The sequence below is a fragment of the Panthera pardus genome, unplaced genomic scaffold (genome assembly GCF_024362965.1).
Source record: "Panthera pardus isolate Hobbes unplaced genomic scaffold, ASM2436296v1 HiC_scaffold_11, whole genome shotgun sequence".
Taxonomy (NCBI): domain Eukaryota; kingdom Metazoa; phylum Chordata; class Mammalia; order Carnivora; family Felidae; genus Panthera; species Panthera pardus.
Genome location: NW_026526666.1, coordinates 27,703,838 through 27,724,022, shown reverse-complemented (window position 1 = coordinate 27,724,022; position 20,185 = coordinate 27,703,838). Strand labels below are relative to the sequence as shown.

General features: G+C 38.1%; 1 pseudogene; it reads right to left on the bottom strand.

Moving 5' to 3' along the window:
• Positions 1 to 5,399: 5,399 nt before the first annotated feature.
• LOC109271837 (40S ribosomal protein SA-like) lies at positions 5,400 to 9,110 on the bottom strand (annotated as a pseudogene).
• Between the last annotated feature and the right edge of the window lie 11,075 nt (positions 9,111 to 20,185).

Genomic DNA, 20,185 nt, shown 5'->3' with positions numbered 1-20,185 from the left:
TATAGAGGCAGCACGCACGCCTAGCGGCAGAGTAGAATCGCTAACTCCTTCCCAGGAAACTACACTCAGCCTCTCAGCATTAACACCATAGCTTTGAACTGAGTCTGTGGGCATCTTTGCTTTATCCTCATTTATTTTGTGTATCTGTTAGCAAGATGTGTCCTAACGTGTCAGAAAAGCCTAAGGGAGGTTATTTTTTGAGTCTGGGAATGCTCAAAAATTTTTTCATACAAATGAGTAGTAATTGCTTCTTTGCCTCATGCCATTTCAGTTCAAAAGTTTTCATGCTCTACTTTCAGATAGTGGGGGAGAATACAGGAGGAGGATGTAGAAGCATCCAGAAGGAGGATGAAATGTTGGGAGTGGGAGCTGTCTTTAGAGACTAGCTGTCACACTTGTCTTTGCACATGCTTGTTCTTTGCTCCGAAATGCTTTTTTATTGTTTCCTGTCAAATATTCAAACTGAAAAATCCAGCTTACATTTCACCCTACATCTAGAGCCTTCCCTGATACCCTCAAGTACAGTCAATAGCCCTTTATTTCCTTCATGTAATCTGTGCCTGTGGTACATATTTCTGTTTTTGTATCTTATCGTTCCTTATTATGATTTGTTTGCTTGCATATTTTTCTGTGAGAGTATCTAGGGGACAGTAATCATATCATCATCATCCATATCTCTAGTAACTGTCGTAGTAAAGGTTTTTGCAATTGAACTTCTAAGTATCTGCTTGTGGTCAGTACTAATTTAGTCTGGTGTTCTCCACCATCCTGCTCTTGGAGCTTCAATGTGGGGAGATACTCGGTGAATAGCCAATGGTGATAATAATGGAAAGGAAGAAAAATTGCCTTTTAAATATTCTGTTTAGGAAGAAAGGATCATGTATGGGTCACTTAATAAAAATTTTCAGGACAATTGATATTTTAGTCCTGTCAGTTCTGTCAGCACAGAGCCTGATGCGAGGCTCGAACTTGTGGACCTTGAGATCATGACCTAAGCCAAAGTCAGAAGCTTCACCAACTGAGCCACCCAGGTGCCCCTAGTCCTGAAAGTTTTAAGCTTATCTAGAAAAATAATTTTCCCAGCATAGCACATTCTCTGGTTCCGGGAACATCAGATAAAATGTTATGCTACATAGTTAATCAGAAAATGGAAGCTATTTAAGGTATTTTAAGTGAGGAGGGTTTTAACACAGGAAATTAGGTAACAAAATTGTTGGAAAGGATGGAGGCGCTAACGGAGGTCAAGTTACCCAGTTATGAGGAACTACAGGAAGCTGCTTCTTCCCCTGGAGCCTACAGTTGTTTGCAGAATTCAACTCCTGCAAGACCCCATTACTGCCCATGACTTAAGGGAGTTGTGCTCCCTGCCCCATGCTGTTGATGCAAACTACCAGACGCCCATGTTTAGCTGCTACCCAGGTGTCCTAGGAACTGACTGTATGACAAGAGGGTGCAGCTCAGTTGGTGCCACCACTGCCTGAGCTAGAAGAGTGTTTCTTTCTTCCTTCCTTTAGCTTTCCAGTCTCTTGCACATGCCCACTGTTGACTGAATCCTGAACAGGATTCCTGCTGGCTAGGGAGGCCAAGGAAATTCCTAGGTTTCCCAGCCCCTGCAATACAATAAAATTGTGGGGATGATGCTGAACACATCACAATATCTAGAACATGGCATTAGAAACTTGGCTTACAAAAGGAATATAGTGATCATAGCACTCACGATAGTTCTACCCAGATGGAGTTTTAGAATAGAAGAGTTTTAGTCTTATGCTTTTAAACATTTGATAAAATAAATAAGAGGGTTTTTTGAACCAATGTCTAGAATTGCAGTACTCATAATCTTAGGTAACTTTCAGCCTTGGTTTTTTCACTAATAAATTAGAAAAGCTTTCTGACTTAGCAGTCTTTCACAGGCACAGTGGTAGTAGGATCTTTAAACCTATTAGAGAAAAAATCATGTATGTGTACATATAAATATGTATGTATAAAATGTTTTGGTACATACACACACACATAATGTGACAAAGAGATACTGTCTGAGAAAATGAAAATTTATTTTTGCCACCCAGTGATTATGTAGGACTTTGGTAGAGTACTGGCCAAAAGTTGAAATATAGCTCCACTAATGTTTATTGGGCATTGGCACTGAGCTTGGCACTAGGAATACGAAGATGCATATTACACATTCCAATTCAGTAAGTGTTTAGTAAATATATTTCTGCTGGATATTTAGGTCTTGGGTCTACTAAGATGAACAAGACCAGACTTTTTCCACAGAGGTATTCAAAGACTGATAAGCAAATGATTGCAAGATTGTGGTAAGTGTATTGATAAGAAATTTAAAGTATAACCAAAAACAATTAAATGGTAAAATTTTTAAATTTAATTGACGAGTAAAAAAACTTGGCATTTACTTAAAATTACTCAAGAAGATGCCATGTTTAGGGGAAAAAATACTGGCTCTGAAATGACACCATCTCAGGCAGTTAGAATTGAGGGTATTGAGTCTTGAGATGCATGTAAAATGCTCACTCTGAGAAATACTGAAAAGTATTTTCTTTAAAGTCATATAATCCCACCACAAAGACGGCCACTGGGAACATTTTGATGTATTCCTTTCTAATCCAAGGGTCTTTTTCTTAAAATAATGGAAATGAAACAAAAAATAGAGGCTAATAGGTTCACAAGGCATGATAGATTGCATGTAAATTAGAAGGCAAGAAAAAGAGCGAGAGAGTGAGAGAGAGAGAAAGAGAGAAGGATCTATTTGGGCCAGATATTTCAAACTTCAAAATACACACATGAACTTGGTATCTTCTTCCCTACACTTGTACTTGCCCTTTTTAGGAATGGCACCACCATCTATCCAGTAATGAAGGCAAATACATCCAACTACTCTCAAAGTAATCCTTCTAAAACAGTCTAATTTTATTGTTCCTTTGCTTGAAATCTTTCAATAACTCCCTATAGATTTTGGGATCAAGTGTCATTTTCTTATTTCACTATTTATAGCCCTTCACCATCTAGCTCCCACCCATCCTACTAGCTTGACCTGCCTTCCTGCTACCTATATAGTTCTCCACATTAGCCATGTTAAAAAATTTGTAGTTCCACAAAGGTATAGCAGTGTTCTCCAATCATCTTTGTCTTTCTACATGCTCTTTTCTCTCTAGAAGGCCATCATATACCCCCAACTTTTCCTCTGTTTAATTGCTTCTCAAAAACTCAAGAGTTGCCTTTCAGGATGCTGCAATCTATTCTGTTCCCCCAATGCACCAGGCACATATCTCTAATATAGCATTTGTCTCACTGTCCTCAAATTATTGGTGTTTTTATCTCTTATTCAATTCAACAAAGAGCTTCTTGAGGACAGAGACTATATCTTGATGATCTTGAGAGTCCTGTTTCTATCACAGTACCCAACATATAGTAGGTGTTATAAACATTGGTTGAAGGAATTTATGTAAATTGGTAGATAAAAGGACTGGTGGGTTTTTTAATTAATAATCTTCAGGAACTACATTTAGAAATTGTAGCAAATATTGTTAGTTCCTTACATAATAGCCACCTTCACCCCCCTTTTTTCTTTTTTTTTTTTTTTTTTATAATTTATATCCAAATTAGTTAGCATAAAGTGCAACAATGATTTCAGGAGTGGATTCCTCAATGTCCCTTACCCATTTAGCCCATTATTTTTGTTTCCCTTCCATATGTTCATCTGTTTTGTCTCTTAAAGTCCTCATATGAGTGAAGTCATATGATTTTTGTCTTTCTCTGACTGACTAATTTCACTTAGCATAATACCCTCCAGTTCCATCCACATAGTTGCAAATGGCAAGATTTCATTCTTTCTGATTGCCGAGTAATGCTCCATTGTGTGTGTATATGTATGTGTGTGTGTGTGTGTGTGTGTGTGTGTATATATATATACACATACACATACCACATCTTCTTTATCTATTCATCCATTGATGGACATTTGGGCTCTTTCCATACTTTGGCTATTGTTGATAGTGCTGCTATAAACATTGGGGTGTATGTGTCCCTTTGAAACAGCAGACCTGTATCCCTTGGATAAATGCCTAGTAGTGCAATTGCGGGGGCGTAGGGTAGTTCTATTTTTAGTTTTTTGAGGAACCTCCATACTGTTTTCCAGAGTGGCTGCACCAGCTTGCATTCCCATCTTCCCTTTTTTTATTATCAAAACTCAAGTTTCAGTGTGGCAGTGTACCCTAGGGCATGTATCTTGATAGATCCAAGGCAGTCATGGCATCCCTATCCCTCTTTGCCAATAACACTTTTCGGTTGACTATGATAGGGCATAGAGGGAAACTATGGAGGCTTCAGGGAGAGGTCTTGTTACTTTCTCTTCTCCCTTCCTGCTATGTTTACAGTTCTGTGAGGGATGTGAAGCCTGGAGTTGGGGCAACTGTCCTGTAATCTTAAGGCAGCAGGCTTGAGGACAAAAAATAAAATGCTGAGAACTGTGGGTGGGGAAAGACAGAGTCTGAGTCTTTGATGAGATAACTGAGCCACACCAATGCTAAATTGCCTATCACATCAAACATCCTTTTATGTAAGATAATTAAAATGGTTCCATTGTTTAGGCCACTGAATGATTGAATGGTGGCCCCGCCCCAAAAAGATGTCTATGTCCTAACCCCCAGAACCTATGAATATGACCTTATTTAATGACATAATTAAATTAAGTGTCTTGAGCTAAGATCATCTTGGATTATCTGAGTGAGCCCTTAATCCAGTGACGAGTGTCCTCATAAAAGACACACAGAGGAGAGATGCACAGAGAAGAGGAGAAAATGGAAGTGCTGGAGAAGGCAATGTGAACACAGAGGCAGAGATTGGAATTATTCAGTGACAATCCAAGAAACACCTGGAGCCACCAGAAGCTGGAAGAGGTAAAGGGTTCTCTTCTAGAGCCTCCGGAGGGAGAATGACTCTGCTGACACATTGATTTTGGGCTTTTGACCTCCAGAACTGTGAGAAAATTAGTTTCTGTTGTTTTAAGCCATCCAGTTTGTGATAATTTGTTATGGCTGCCTCAGGAAATAATATAAAACTGTAAGTCAATTCTCTGTTTGTTGCAGCCAAGGAGATCTTAATTAATATAACGATTATTTTTAAGTTCAAAGTAAACATATGAAAAAAAAGTATTGGTAATAATTCAGGAAGAGATCCTGGAGTCCCTGAAAATTCTTTCCATAGGATTTCAAACCAAGGTTGATACTAATCTTGTCAAATCTGGGAATTAAACATATCTCTGACTCCACTTCAACTTCACCCTACATCACTCTGCTTCAGGGACTAATGGCTGGTAGCAGAGATGAAAGTTATGCCCTCCTAAGAGGATTTTTTTTTTTTAGAAACCTTATTTTCCATCAACCTTATTCCATTTTGTTTGCCTTTGTGAAAGAGCAAGACCGCTCAGTGGTTGTTCCTACCCATTCAGGGGTCTGAATGGTAGGAGCTGCAGACCAGTCTTCAGTGGCAGGCTGAGCACTTCAGTCTTCAGTACAGAACTGCTGAATAGGCACGGAGGGCACCTGCCTACTTCCAGACCAGTCTGTGACTTCAGGTTGAATAGTAGTGAACTCAGGAGCTGGAACAGTCCATTCACCCAGAAATTCCTCCTTGGTCACAGCCTTTTTCAGCGGTGGCCTGCACCACCACATGTCTTCAAAATCTCTGTAGAAGTAGAGATCAGGCATGACCTCACATGGGCATTCACAGGAAATGGCGTCAGGCATGCACTGAACTTCCCGGGCCAACATCCACCACACCAGACCCACTGAGTGAGTTCCCTTGTTGCAATGGATGGCATGGCAATGTCCACACAGTGCAGAGGAGAGTCTGCATGGACCCTCCCTGGGTAGTGTGGAAAAGATCCTTTTTTTGAGGGGGGTGGCGTGCAAGTGAGCAAGGGGTGGGGGGGCTGGGGGGAGAAGCGGGGCTCACCCAAAGCAGGGCTCAAGCTTACCCAAAGTGGGATTCATGCTCACCCGATGTGGGGCTCGAGCTCACCTGAAGTGGTACTTGTGCTCACCTGAAGCAGGGCTTGAGCTCACCCTCGAACTCATGAGGGTGGGACTCGAACTCATGAACCGTGAGATCATGACCTGAGCCAAAGTCAGATGCTTAACGACTGAACCACCCAGGCACCCTCGTGGAAAAGATCCTTAAGACCATTTTTGATGAAGTTAGATTCATCCCTGGTCCAGCTCAATATGGGAATTTTTTTGTTCCTGTTTTTAAATATAAGCAAAAGAGATTGGGATTTGAGGTAGCTTCAAAAGTATGTACAATTTGGAACAGAAAGACAACATGTAAACATTTAAAAGTCAGGAAAAGAATAAAAAGAAAATCAAGAGCAGGATACATTGGAATGAAATATGCAAACTATCATGTCCTACATAATTAGAGTTAAGTCTCAAAATTAAAATTATTAGGGATCAAAGCAAAAAGAGTTAACCATTATGTGATCCATGTTGTCCTTAAGGAAAAACATATTAGTTTCAAGAAAAGGAAAGCTTTGCTTTTCTTGGCAGTTTTTCTTTAAGAACTTACCATGTAGGTTTCAATTTAAATATCACTTCCTCCAAGAAGAGTTTCCTAATGACATCCTCCCTCCAAATTAGGTACCAGTACTATGTGCTTACCATTGTATCACTCGTAAGATCCTTACAAGACTACTAAGTTCTTTGAACAGAAAGACTGGTTAGCTTACCCCATTGCAATATTCCGGGGTTTTTTGGAGGGGTGGTAAGTGGGTTAATAAGACTTCATGGTGGGGGGGGGGGGCGGGGAGGGAGGGCGGGTCTAGTTCCCATTCTAACAATGCATTGAGTTATGATCCAAGCTGTGAGTGGGACCAGAGTTTTCCTTAGAAAATAGCTTGGAGTATGTTCTAAGACATGAAACAGTTAACAGTTTAAAGCCTGTTTAAAATTATTTTGCCCTACAAAATGTTCACTGTGAACATAGCAGCTGTCCTTTGAAGTCATAGAACACTGTTAGTAATGACACATGGAACATGGATTTAAGCAGCACAGCCTCCTGTTGAACCCTTTGAGATGAACCAGCTGAACCTGAACCCACTTATCAATCTTAGTCTCATTTAAAGCAGGACAACCAGGCAGTATGTGTCTCCTAAAGTGATTGATACGAGGCTAACAACACTACTTATGAAGTATTCTTGCCCTCCAAGAAAGTGGAATCTGCAAGTTTCTAAAGCTAACTTCCATTATAGGAAATAGAGGAGATAAAGGAACACAAGGAAGCAAAAAGACAAATCCAGAATATGGTAAATTCAATAGGACAACTGGTCTCTGTAATCAAGTCAAAGGCATCAAAAAGGGGTAAGGGAGAAGAGACTGCTCTGGATTAAAAGAGGCTTAAGAAACAACCATATGCAACTGGTTTAAAAATCTTGTCTCAACAAACCAATTATAAAAAGATAATTTTGACACAATTAGGAAAATCTCAATAAGGTCTGGGTATTAGATGACACTAAAGAATTATTGTAAGTTTGGTTACATGAGTTTCTCAGTTTGGGTTCTCCCAGACCCAGAGATAAAGATTCAAATGCAAGAAGTATAGTTGAGAAGGGATCCTAGGAGACACTGGAAGAGAAGGAGGAAGTGAAATGAGGAAGGGATAGAAGTCAATAAAAGCTGCACTATTAAGCAACCTAACCATTGTGGGCAAGTGGAACTTAATCTCACTAATGTACTTTGGGAAATAGTGTGAAATATACCTCAGAGCTAATTCCCACCCGCAGGCCAAGGGACCTGAGTTACTTACATACCAACTCCCATCAGGCATTGATTCAGCTGTGCCCATGGGAGAGGAAGGCAGAGTGGGCTCTCCAGGGGCCAGAGAAAGCCCTCAGACAAAGAATACACTCTGAAATGATAAGAGCCAAAGTGATATGGGAAGAAGCACCAATACCATTTGCTACAGTGTGACAATAGTGTGGTGGTAATGTAAAAACATGACCTTTCTTAAAAATGTATACTGAAATATGTGAGGGTGAAATGATGTCTGAGATTTGCCTTAAAATACTTCAACAATAAAAAACAGATGAGGGGTGCCTGTTTGGCTTAGTCGGTAGAGCATGGGACTCTTGATCTTGGGGGTCATAAATTCAAGCCCACGTTGGGTGTAGAGATTACTTAAAAATAAAATCTTTAGGGGCGCTGGAGGGGGCTCAGTCAATTAAGTGTCCAACTCTTGATTTCTGCTCAGGTCATGATCTCATCATTTGTGAGATGATCAAACCCTGCATCAGGCTCTGTGTTGACAGTGTTGAATCCCTGCTTGGGATTCTCTCTCTCTGTGTCTCTCTCTGCCCCTCCCTCACTTGTGCTCTCATCTTTCTCAAAATAAATAAATAAGCTTTAAAAAATAAAAAATAAAAAATAAATAAAATCTTTAAAAATAAATTTAAAAAGTAAAAAGGACAGATGAAATAAATATGGTAAAACGATAATTATTTACATCAGTAATGGGTATGTGGAAGTTAACTATGCTAACCTCTCTACTTCTGTGTGTATGAGAATTTTTTGCAATAAAAATATTTCTAAGGTACATCTAAGTAATGAAAATATGTCAGCTGGGCTGCCTGTCTGTAGTAATTGGATATAAATTATTTCATTTAGAGAACATCTGACAAAGGTAATATTTTTAGTTTTAAAATAGTTTACCTTAAGCTATTCTTTCTACCTATATGTTTGGCCTAAAAGGTTTTCACAGTAGTACAAGCTGGCTGGGATCTGAGAGCTACCTTTTGATTGCTCTTTTGAGATGGAGTCAGTCAGTCAGTGAACTGGACCAAACACATTTTACAGATGGTCCAGCAGCCCAGGGCTACTGTGGCTTCACTAGGCTGGTGTGTTAGGAGTCCCCCACCCTCTGTAACTGGGTTGTCTCACATCTGTGAGGCACTTCCTTTTCTTAGTTGACAACACAAATCTACCTGCTTACACATAAAAGGAAACCTAATACCGGTCCAACAACTGAACCCTTTGGTTCTCCTTGCCTTCGTTGACACTCTTGGATTTAGACTCTTCTTGTCTTCCTGGACTTCTGACACTCATGCGCATAGATCTGATCATAGAATATTCAAACAATATTGGGTCAACAAGTCACTGAGCTTCAAAGTTTGCTTGCCTACATCAGGACTATGTACTGTGCCCAACTACTTCATTAGACTTTTAGACTTGTCCCTTTTACACGCTCCACAATACCACTTGGCATTGTTTTATAATTCTTTGTTAATATCTGTTATGTTAATTCATTGAGACAGGATTATAGTAGATGGCATTTTTTGCAGGTGACAAAACCCCGACATGACTCCCTTAGGCAAAAAGAAGAATCTATTGTCTCATGAAACTAAATCACAAGGACAGAGGAGTAGTTAGCAATATGAATAGAAGGGACTAGGATATTTTATTTGTTATTCCTGGAACAAAGATGTGGGGATTAATAGCCTAGCTTGCCTTTTACCATACCAGAATCACTTCCCTCAATACCTCTATGCTACCCCCATTGGCAGCCCTAATTAGGTATAGCCTAGCTCCATAAACTGGTCCTGGAGACTAGATTTTCAGGTGAGCAACTGGGTTCAGTTGTATCTGAATAAATACTTATCATGTGCCTATTTACATATCAGGCACTGTTAGGTTCTGGAGTGAGGATATGTAAAGGATTTGGTCCCTGTTCTCAATGGAAATCTCAATGTCATTATCACCTTGGCTACCACTTTGAGGAGTCATTTTACGTGTTCTCAACAATCCCACTCCACCTTGGCTCTTTGTGAACTGAGGATCATAGTTATTTTTAATATGTTTTGCAGTACAGTGTAACTCTAGCCAGTCTTAAGATTATGAAGTTTCTTTAAACATTCATTGCAAACTCTCAGGTCTAAAATGAACAGAAGGTTTCCTAATTTTCTACTAGGCATTGATTGTGTTTCCAGGCACTTAGCCAAATTTTGAAAAGAAATTTATTTTAAAGATTGTCATTTTTAGATTTTATTAAGATATATGCTTTTCTTTCTTTTTTTTCAGTTAAGACAAGCTGTTTTCTGTTTATGTTTTTTTGTTTGTTTCTGTGTTAGGCTATAATAATATCCTCTAAACCTTAGTAGCTTAAAATGACAAGAGTGTATTTCTTACTCATGTGCTGTATGTCCATCTTAGGACGGTAGGGGCTCTGCTCCATGTTGTTCTCACTAAAAGATGCAGATTCACAGAGGCTTCACTCTCTGAAACATCACTGGGAACCATGGCAAGGGAAGGAGAAGGGCAAATTATGCAAGATCTCTTAAAGTCTTCCTCCTGAAAGTGACATTCATGACTTCTGTTCATTTTTATTGGCCAAAAGAAATCTCATGGCCACATCTAGCTTCAAAGGGGCAAGGAAGTATAGTCCTACCGTGTGCCTGGGAGGAAAAAAAATCAGAAATATTGGAGAGTAGCAATATTTTCTTCTGGTTACCAAATATTCGTTTAATTCTTCCTCATTCATGCAAAATACATGCACCGTCTTGCCAAGGTAGACAACCTAAAAGTTCCGTCTAGTCAGGGCATCCAGATCAAAACTCAGAATCTCTGAGTGATGGGCAGTAACCTTTACATTAGGTACAGATGTGGCTCCTTTTGACATCAAAACCTATGCCTGAAAAGTCAGGTTATCTGTCCCCATGGATAGGATAACTGCCATAAAAATTCCCTTTAGGAAGGAGACGTGTAGCGGAGGCAGACACCCATATGTGGCAGTTCTGAAATTCTGTTCGACAGCTATTCTGAGGACCTTATATCATCCTGGTGAATGAGGAATATTTCTTCATCAAACTCTGACTCTACCCCCTGTCAGTGATTCCCTTGTTCTTTATTCTTTATTGCTCCTGATTCTTTCTGTGGATGATTTTCTCCATTATCCTTGGCCATATCTGGAATGGGTGTTTGGGGGAATATATCATCCTCCTTTCTTCCCTGAGGTATTGGAGTCCTAAGAGGGAATAGTCATGATCTCTTTTTTTTAGCCCAGTCTAGTAATTCTTTTGAAGCTGCAACTCTCTCAGAAATTTAATGAAAAGGTAAAAATACCCAGACTAGTCATTGTCATCAGTTCCATAAGCCAGTAGTCACCTCCATAATTTCCTTTCAAGGCATGATTCTCATTTGATATAATTCTTTGTTTTCACTTTCCCTCTCCCTTGTCTCTCATTGTGATTGCATAGGTTATCAGACTTGATGTGAGAGTCACTTCCCCTTAGTCTCTTTTCTCTGAGCCATTGTATCTAAATAACCTTAGTTGGTTGGACCATTGATCTGGGACCATACGGAGATGTAAAAAATTGGTGAAACAGCCATTCTCTTAACTTGATGCATTGCCTTCAGGCTGAGTTTTAGTTATCTTTTGTCATTGCAAGCATTTCTTAGTTTTATATTTAATTATTTGGGGTTAAGAAGTAGTTGCCTATTTCAACTCTGGGAGTCCTCAAATTGGTGATTATTTATTCTCTTCATTCTTGCTTGCAAACCGGTCGATTCTTTTTTCACCTCATATCTTTTTTGTAGTATCTTGTCAAATGCAAGCCAACAGGAATGAACATAAAACATTCCTTTTTTCCAGTCTGTCACTTTAGCTACAAATTTATTACATGATCTGTCTCCCAAATGAACTGTAGGAAACAGTTTTATGAAACGTTTTATCACTGCATAACATGGATTGCTATCTTTCCATCCTCTGAAAATGGTTTTCTTGCTACCTGCCATCTGTCTCTTAAATATTTTAGGTTCTTGTTATGGCAGCACCTCATTTTAGATAACAATTTCTACCTTCTACCAATGATCTAGATTTTGCTACAGTAACAACTCTTTAGTTCCCAGTGGTTCAAAATTATAAAGATTTATTTATCATTCATGCTACTTGTTTTCACAGTATGAAGCAGAGCTACACAAATAGACACATAGCCTACCTCTCAGTGTTCCCAAGTACATGATGCTTAACCTGTTAGATACCTGAAGACTTTCCCAAGGTACACAGAAGGATAAATTTTAAGGAGTCAATTTCTAAATCTTCAATTAACATATATCCTTTTTCCAAAGACTGATCTGCCTGAGTATGAGTTTGTGATGGAAATGTAGATTCTCCTTTCTCACATCCCCTGTCACAATTGGTTCCCGCCCCCCATTCTATATAAATCTTGCTCACATCTCAAATTCTTCTAGATGCATTTCCCAGACATTAAAATCTTCCATGCCATAGAAAAGGAAAATTTGAATATGGTTGTTGATGTAAGGAAAGTGACTGACTGGGTAGCAAATCCTTTTCCAAGTCAGGTGATTTCAACTTTTTTTCTTTCCAAAAATTTAAAGGAGAACTTAATTGAGTTATCAGTGGAGAAATCAGTAAAAATTATTTTTGATGAGAGATTGCGATTTTTTTTTGCCTGTAACTCAGAAGTTCAAAGAAGTGAGTGACATTACTCTGACAAAATTCCTTCCATTCCCAAATACTTATTTATGTAAACAGGTTTCTCAGTGCTTACATCTATTGAAACAGAAAGCTAAGAATAGAACTGATGCCGCCGAATCCTCTTTCATTGTAGTAATAAGTTATATTCATCCATATAAAAAAATTTAAATGGCCCATTCAACTCATTAAGAAATGCATTTCCAATAAAATTGGACTTATATGTTTAATAATTATTTATCAAAATATGTAATATATTTTTGTTGTCTTCATATTAACAATGATTGGAATGATAAATATATACAAAATAATTTTTTTCCAACATTTAGAGCCACATGATCAGAGGAAACAAATGCTTTTTGAAATGAAAGTTTACATGCTTATTTTTGTTTCAAAGAGGTATGGTAAGACAACCAATGAAAGGGGTGCCTGGCTGGTTCAGTTGGTGGAACATGCAATGTTTGATCTCAGGATTGTGAGTTCAAGCCCCGCGTTGGGTATAGAAATTACTTAAAAATAAATAAACAGACTCTTAGAGTTTGTTAGAGTTGTTAGTCTTAGAACATGTTTGCTCAACTATTTAGGGGTAAAGTGTCATGATGTCTGCAACCTATTTTTTTAAGTTTATTTATTTATTTCGAGAGAGAGAGAGAGAGTGAGAGTGGGTTAGGGGCAGAGAGAGAGAGGGGAAAGAGGGAATCCCAAGCAGGCCCACGCTGTCAGCACAGGGCCTGATGCAGGGCTTGAACTTGTGAACTGTGAGATCATGACCTGAGCAGAGATCAAGAGTTGGAGGCTTAAGTGACTGAGCCACCCAGGCGCCCCTGCGACCTATTTTTAAATGGTTCAGAAAAAACGAACTACACCCATGCAAAGTATGTATGACAAAATGTTGACAAATGTTAAGTCTATTCTAGATAGTTGCTAATGGAAGGTGTATGTAGTTGAATTGTTTTTTTTTTTTCATTTTTCTGTATACGTGGACTTTTTCCTAATAAGGTATTAATATAAATGATAAATACCTATAGTTATAAGTTTCAAGTTGAAGGCATTGTAGACCTATATAATATTTTTCTGTGGGTTAACAACAACATGGCTGTATGCAGGTGTCACTGATGGCAGCAACTGTATGCCATTTCAGTGGCAGGTAGTTCGACTATACATATTGAAATAACTAGTTATCATAAATACAGAGAACAAACTGATGATTGCCAGAGTAGGGGGATGGGCAAAAATGGGTGAAGGAGAGTGGGAGATATAGGCTTCCAGTTATGGGATGATTAAGTCATTGGAATAAAAGGTAGAGCATAGGGAATATAGTCACTGGTATTGTAATGGTGATGTATCAGGACAGATGGTAGCTACACTTGTGGTAAACATAACATAATGTATACACTTGTTGAATTACTATGTTGTACATCTGAAACTAATAAAGCACTGTGTGTCAATTATACTCAGATTTTAAAAATGGAAAAAAAAGGAAAATACAAAATAATTATTGAAATATATGAGAAAAATTTAAATAATACTTAAAATGGCAATATTAAGATTATTTTGCATTTAAAATGAATAAATTATGTTACCTAGAAAAGTTATGTAAAATTTATAATTCTACCATGAATTTGAACAAATGAGAGTCCTTTCCATTTTCTCATATGTTAGACTGTCAAATTGGACATTACAAAGTTATGCATTAGAGGCATGTTTATTTTTTCATGCAAATCATGAATAAAAATGTGTTTTTACATTAAAAAATAACTAGGAGCACCTGGGTGGCTCAGCCATTTGAGCATCCAACTCTTGATTTCAGCTCAGGTCATGATCCCAGAGTTGTGGGATTGAGCCCCACGTCCAGCTCCATACTAAGTGTGGAGTCTGCTTAAGATTCTTCCTCTCTCTACCTCTGCCCCTCCCCCTGCTCATGCTCCCTCTCTCTCAAAAAAAATTAATTAAAAAATTTTTTTAATTAAAAAATTAAAAACCTAAATATTACATGTCTGGAATATAGTAAATGCCCAGTATATGTTTGTTGAGCTAGTATGGTAATGGAAAGAATGCTAGGCTTGGGAGCAAGGAGTGCAGGGTTTTCTAATCTTAGGCCTGTCCCTATTTAGGCATAAGACCTAGAGGAAATCACTTATCTTTTCTAGATCCTACCTTCCTTATCAAAAAAGGAGAATGGGGGAGGGGCGCCGGGGTGGCTCAGTCAGTTGAGTGACTTTGGCTCAGGTCATGATCTCACAATTGTGAGTTTGAGCCCCACATTGGGCCCTGTGCTGACAGCTCAGAGCCTGGAGCCTGCTTCTGATTCTGTGTTTCCTCTCTCTCTGCCCCTCTCCCACTTGTGCTCTGTCTTTCTCTCTCTCTCAGAAATAAACATTAAAAAACATTTAAAAAAAAGAAGAATGGGGGCGCCTGGGTGGCTCTGTTGGTTAAGCCTCTAACTTCGGCTCAGGTCATGATCTCATGGTTAGTGGGTTCAATACCCCCATCGGGCTCTTCAGAACCTGGAGCCGACTTTGGATTCTGTGTCTCCTTCTCTCTCTGCTCCTCCCCTGCTTGTGCTAGGTCTCTCTCTCTCTCTCAAAAAATAAACATTAAAAACATTTTTTAAAAAAGGAGAGGTTTTGGGAATGCAAGCTGGTGCAGCCACTCTGGAAAACAGTATGGAGGTTCCTCAAAAAACTAAAAATGGAACTACCCCAGACCCAGCAATTGCACTACTAGGTATTTATCCAACGGATACAGGTGTGCTGTTTCAAAGGGACACATGCACCCCCATGTTTATAGCAGCACTATCAACAATAGCCAAAGTATGGAAAGAGCCCAAATGTCCATCGATGGATGAATGGATAAAGAAGAAGTGGTATATATACACAATGGAGTATTACTCGGCAATCAAAAGGAATGAAATCTTGCCATTTGCAACTACGTGGATGGAACTGGAGGGTATTATGCTAAGCTAAATTTGTCAGTCAGAGAAAGACAAAAATCATATGACTTCACTCTTATGAGGACTTTAAGAGACAAAACAGATGAACAGAAGGGAAGGGAAACAAAAATAATAGAAAAACAGGGAGGGGGACAAAACAGGAGAGACTCATGGAGAACAAACTGAGGGTTACTGGAGGGGTTGTCGGAGGGGGGATGGGCTAAATGGGTAAAGGGCACTAAGGAATCCACTCCTGAAGTCATTGTTGCACTATATGCTAACTAATTTGGATGTACATTTTAAAAAATAAAAAAATAAAATTTAAAATTAAAAAAAAAAAGAGAGATTTACATAAGATGGCCTCTATGGTCTCTTTAAATATCTAAGCACATGAATATAAATTTCCTTAAAAGATGGGAAAGTTTTCATTTCTATAAGATGTTAGAAATTTGAAATTTTTTACCCTTAAAAGAAAGCTGGGCTTAATGGAAAACCTGGAGCAATATAATAATAACTTATAGGTAATCAGACCTGACACTTACATAGTACTTCCCAGCTTAACAATTGCTTTCACACATATGATCTCAGAATCTGACAACTCAGATACTGATAATAAATGTCTTGGTATTGGGGCACCTGGATGGCTCAGTCGATTACATGTCTGACTCTTGATTTCAGTTCAGGTCATGATCTTATGATTGTGAGATCAACCCCATGTCAGGCTCTGCACTGGGCTGGAACCTGCTTAAAAGCTTCTCTCTCTCCCTCTCCCTTTGCACCTTCCCTGCTCGTTGTACTCTCTCAGAATGAATGAATGAATGATTGAATGAATGAATGAATAAATAAATGTCTTGGTATTATATATAATTTATGAATTTATAAGCTGAAATTATCTAAATGTTCTCCAAAATAGGATAAAGATCTGTAGCCAACTAGAGAAAAAGGGGGGAACGTAAAAAACATGAAAAAGGGGGGAGCCAGGAATAATAGCCTGGCTCTCACTCCAGTGTATGTAGGAAAGCTTATTATGGGTGTATCTATTAGTTAACAGAAGGGCAACCTGCAGATGGACATTTCAATGGAAAACCTAAAAGCTTTGATTCAGGAAGAAACCATAGGTCAAAATAGCATTTGATGGAAAGGCTTTCCGGGAGGCAGCACAAAGCCATAGTTAAGCACTTGGATCTGAAACCAAGCTTACCTGTATCTAAATCCCAGCCTGTCCTTTTTCCACCAAGTGACTTTTGGAAACTTACTCGACATCTGTATGACTCACTTCCTCATTTATAACATGTGGATAAAAATAATACCTACTTCTTAAGAGTTGTTATGCAGAGCAAAATATTTAATATTTATAAAATATCTAGAACAGCGATTACACAAATTATAACTTGTGTTTGTTTTATTTTATTTTATTGTTATTTTTAAAATTTTATATTCAAATTAGTTAGTTTAATTAGTTTCAAATTATATTCAAATTAGTTCAAATTAGTTTCTCCGTGTCCTTGCCAACATCTGTTGTTGCCTGAGTTGTTCATGTTAGTCATTCTGACAGGTGTAAGGTGGTATCTCATTGTGGTTTTGATTTGTATTTCCCTGATGATGAGTGATGTTGAGAATTCTTTCATGTGTCAGTTGGCCATCTGGATATCTTCTTTGGAGAAGTGTCTATTCATGTCTTTTGTCCATTTCTTCACTGGATTCCTTGTTTTTTGGGTGTCGAGTTTGGTAAGTTCTTTATAGATTTTGGATACTAACCCTTTATCTGATATGTCATTTGCAAATATCTTCTCCCATTCTGTCGGTTGCCTTTTAGTTTTGCTGATTGTTTCCTTCGCTGTGCAGAAGGTTTTTATTTTGATGAGGTCCAAGTAGTTCATTTTTGCTTTTGTTTCTGTTGCCTCCAGACACATGCTGAGTAAGAAGTTGCTGCGGATAACTTGTGTTTGTTAAATAAAATTTTTAAATGTAAGTACCTTCTCACTCAGCAGCATATTAACAGGAATATACACCATTATCAAGTGGGATTTATTCCTGGAAGGCAAGGGTGCTTCAACCTATGAAAACTAATCAATGTAATATACCACTTTAACCCAGTGAAGGAAAAAAGTATATGATCATCTCAAACTGATGCAGAAAACACATTTATCAATACCCTTCCATGATAAAAATAGGAACTGAAGAATATTACCTACACATAATAAAAGCCTTATATAAAAAACCAACAGCAAATAGACTCAGTAGTGAAAGAGTGAAAGCTTTTCCTCTAAGATGAGGAATAAGATAAGGATACCCCATCCACCACTTCTACTCAAAATAGTACTGGATGTTCTACTCAAGAACAGGCATCCAAATTAAAAAGTAAGAAGTAGGGGCACCTGGGTGGCTTAGCGGGTTAAGCATCCAACTCTTGATTTTGGTTCAGGTCATGATCTTGGCTCAGGTCATGATTTCATGGTTGGTGAGATGAAGCTCTGTGTTGGACTCTGAGGTAGCAGCATGGAGCCTGCTTGGGATTCTCTATCTCCCTCTTTCGCTGCCCCTCCCCCACTCTCTCATGCATGATCTCTCTCTCTCTCTTAAAATAAATAAACAAACTTAAAAAGGAAGAAGCAAATGTATCTCTGTATAAAAATGATATGATCTTACGTGTAGAAATCCCTAAAGATTCTACAAAAAAGCTGTCAGAACTAATAAATTCAGCAAAGTAACAGAATACAGAGTCAACACACAAAAATCAGTTGCATTTCTATACAATAACAACAATCTGAAAGAGAAATTATGAAAACAATTTCATTTTCAATGACATAAAAAATACTTAGGAATTAACTTAACCAAGAAGGTAAAAGACTTGAATAATGAAAATTACAAACCACTGTTGAGAGAACTTAAAGAAAACATAAATAAGTCAAAGGTATCCTGTGTTGATGGATTGGAAAACTTAATATTGTTAAGGCATCAATACTACCCAGAGTGATTTACAGATTCAGTGCAATCCCTACCAAAATTTCAATGACATTTTTTTTTGAAGAAATAGAAAAACCTATCTTAAAATTCATACAGAATCTCAATGGACTTGGAGTAACCAAAGCAATCCGAAAAAAGAACAAAGCTGGGTGATTTACACTTCCTAATTTCAAAACTTACTACAAAGCTATAGGAATCAAAACAATGTGGTAATGGTGTAAAAACAGACATATAGATCAATGGAATAGAATACAGAGCCATAAACCCTAACATATATGGTTAAAGGACTTTTGACTAGGGTGCCAAGACTATTCAATGGGGGAAGGACAGTCTTTTCAAAAATGGTGGTGGGAATACTGGATATCCATATGCAAAAGAATGAAATTGGACCCTTCCCTAACACCATATATAAAAATTAAGTCAAAATGGATGAAAGACATACATGTAAGACCTAAAGCTATAGAACTCTTAGAAGAAAATATAGGGTAAAATCTTCACAATATTGGATTTGGCACTGATTTCTTGGATATGACACCAAAGTCAAAGGCAACAAAAGAAAAAATAGACAAATTACATTTCATGAAAACTAAGACATTTTGCACATCGAAAGACACTATCAACAGAGTAAACAGACAAATGACAGAATGGGAGAAAATATTTGCAAATTAAATATATGATAAGGGATTAACATCTAGAATATATAGAGAATTCCTAAAACTCAACAATACAAAACCAACAAACAACTTTATTAAAAAATGGGCAAAGAACTTAAATAACATTTCTCCAAAGATCTACAAAAAGCTTATTAGCACATGAAAAGATAGTCAACATCACTAATCATTAGGAAAATGCTAGTGAAAACTGCAATGAGATATCGCTTTATACCCATTAGGATGGCTATCATCAAATAATCAGAAAATAACAAGTGTTGGAGAGGATGAGAAATTGGAACACCTGTGCCCTGTTGGCAGGATGTAAAATGGTAACTGCTGTGGAAAGCAGTGTAGAGATTCCTCAAAAAAGTAAGCATAGAATTACCACATGATCCAGCAATTTCACTTCTGTCTATAAGCCCAAAAGAATTGAAAGCAGAGACTTGATCAGCTATTTGTATACCCATGTTCGTAGCAGCATCATTCACAATAGTTAAAATGTGAACACAACCCAGGTGCCCGTCTACAGATAAATGGAAAAGTAAAATGTGTTATATACATACAAGGGAGTATTTTTCAGCCTTTAAAAGGAAGGAAATTCTGACATATGCTACAACTGGGTGAACCTTAAGGACATTATGTTAGGTGAAATAGGAAGGTCACAAAAAGAAAAATTCTGTAAGATTCCACTTATATGAGGTACTTAGAGTAATCAAAATCATAAAGACAGAAAACAGAATGGTGATTCCCAGGGGGAGAAGGGGGAATTAGGAGTTTGCGGTTTGATGGGTATGTTATCAAAGTGGCAGTTTCTTTTCCTACTCAGTACAGTTCACCAAATAACCAAACAGTATTTGATGGCAAGCAGGTAATTTATTCAATGACCAGAGAATGAAGAAAAGAATCCATGATTTGTTTTTGTTTGTTTGTTTTAAGTAGGCTTCATGCCCAGAGTAGTGTCCAACACGGGGCTTGAACTCTGGACCCTGAGATCAAGACATGAGCTGAGATCAAGAGTGGGACGCTTAACTGACTCAGCCACCCAAGTGCCCCAGGAACCCATGTTCTAAAGGCACCTTCTCCCCGATTAGGTCTCCTGGTCAGTGTTTTAAGGGGTTAGGGTAATTAAGAGGCTGGT